We start from the raw sequence: 2,500 nt of genomic DNA, 5'->3' as shown, positions 1-2,500 counted from the left end.
TTAAAGGAGGAGTTCACCCAAAAAATTACTTATTTTCTATCAATTACACACCCCATGAAGCCATGATTTCATGGATTTATTTTTGTTTTTGTGGCATTCCTAAGACAATAATTTGATGACCGTGTGTATTTCCGGTAGGAGACACAAATAATCTACTTTGTGTCTCCTACCGGATACATTAGCCGGTAGGAGACGGGAATCAGATTATTAGCTAAGGAATGCTACAAAAACAAAAAATAATCCATGGATTCAAGGCTTCATAGGGTGTGCAATTGATAGAAAATAAGTCATTTTTTGGGTGAACTCCTCCTTTAAGGTTAGGAATAAGGTTAGGTTTAGACATAGTTTTTACTGATGTTAAGGTTAGGAATAAGGTTAGGTTTAGACATAGTTTTACTGAGGTTACGTTTAGGAATAAGGTTAGGTTTAGACATAGTTTTACTGAGGTTACGTTTAGGAATAAGGTTAGGTTTAGACATAGTTTTACTGAGGTTATGTTTAGGAATAAGGTTAGGTTTAGACATAGTGTTACTGATGTTAAGTAGAGATGCACCGATTGAAAAATCCTTGGCCGATTTTTTTAAAAGTCTGACCTGCCGATACCGGTTTTACCGATACCGATTTTCTATCTAAGAACTAAACAACTAACTAGAATTTGTTCAGGCCGAGTACAAGTACTTAATTTTGTGTATTTGCCAATACAGAGTACCAATAAAATTAAACCAGGAAAAGAACACTTATGCCACATCATAATAGTACAACATCCACAATCACAGACCATATCCAGTCTAATATCATGATATGGCTATAATATTGATGCCCTAACTATACAACGAAAGGCCTAAAGTCATTACAAAAAGAAGAAGAATTTGTAAAGGAATACTACTGTAGTCTATTTATTTTTTTGTACCATTGCTGTCATGGCTGTCACTGTAATAGAGCTGCATGATTTGGCAAATGATGGGTCCATATTGAGATCAGTTATTGATTTTGTTTTCTTTTTAATGGTAATATTTTTTAACAAAAAATCTTATCTTAATGCAAAATGATTTTCTTATTTTGACTAAAAGCAAAAATAAATAAATAAGGTTTTCCCATTCAGACACATAGCATGTATGTCTGCATTTAATTGTTTTAGGTGAGATATTTACCTTATGTCACTAGTCATGGGGTCTTCAACAGTGGGTCTGGGACCCCTAGGGGGTCCTCAGAGTTACTACAGGGGGGGCCGCCAAATCTTTGTGTGATATATTTTTTTACATTAACCACTAGCATCACATTTTTAAGGAGGACTTAGGCCAAAAAGAGCAGATCTACAAGCTCATGAGCTTGTAGATCTGCTATTTTTGGCAAAGAGGTATATAGGTGTAGAGGGGGAAAAAGAGCAGATCAAGTTAAAAAAAAAGTTTAATCTGCAGCACAATTTTATACAATATAGAGGGGGTCCCTGCTTCCTCTCTCTCTCAGCTAGGGGGTCCTTGGCCTGAAAATGTTGAAGACCCCTGCTCTAGTCTAGTCTAGTATCTTGCCTTTCAATGATATCAAAGGCAAAATATTACCATATGTCACTGTTTGGCTTGTTTTAACCTCTGGGACTTATGTTACACTACTCTTAGTCCATGAGCCAGAGCCCCCAAATTGAGCAATGATTATCGAAAGAGTGGGCAAAACCAAACCTATATTAAATTGTTCATAGGGTCAATACGAGTAAATAAATATATGATAACCTCACCACAGGAGCAGCTTTTTCATGGTTATCACACATTTTGTTATTTTCCCCATACGTACATGACAGGTGAAAAAATGACAACATTTAAAAAAGAGTTATCAGAATGAAACTTCCTGAGTTGATCACTTACATGAAGACAATGATTTATCGTATTACAAGTTTTCTGAAATTGTATATTTAAATATGCAAATTAGGCATTAGGAAAATATGCCCAAATTTGCATAACTTTCCAGAATCAACATTGGAACATTGGACAAAGCCAGAGTCAACATACTTATTTCATTTTGTTAAGATGTTGGAGTCAAAGGTTTTTAACGAGGGAATATTCAATATCTGGCTCAATTTTGAGGCTCTGGCTCATGGACTAAATGCGTAATTTGCATATTTAAATATACAATTTCAGAAAACTTGTAACACGATAAATCATTGTCTTCATGTAAGTAATCAACTCAGGAAGTTTCATTATGATAACTATTTTTTAAATGTTGTCATTTTTTCACCTGTCATGTACGTATGGGGAAAATAACAAAATGTGTGATAACCATGAAAAAGCTGCTCCTGTGGAGAGGTTATCATATATTTATTTACTCGTATTGACCCTATGAACAATTTAATATAGGTTTGGTTTTGCCCACTCTTTCGATAATGAAATCTTGTCTGGCTCATGGACTATCTCTGTTGCTCAGTGGACTTTGTTAAACTTTGGGACGAGTCTTAACGAGCTTTAATAGGCTACAGCTGGATAGATGACAAGACGTCTGTAGGCACATG

This window comes from Gymnoscopelus braueri (genome assembly GCF_963280865.1).
Source record: "Gymnoscopelus braueri genome assembly, chromosome: 1".
In the NCBI taxonomy this organism is placed as follows: Eukaryota; Metazoa; Chordata; class Actinopteri; order Myctophiformes; family Myctophidae; genus Gymnoscopelus; species Gymnoscopelus braueri.
This window is presented reverse-complemented; position numbering follows the sequence as displayed.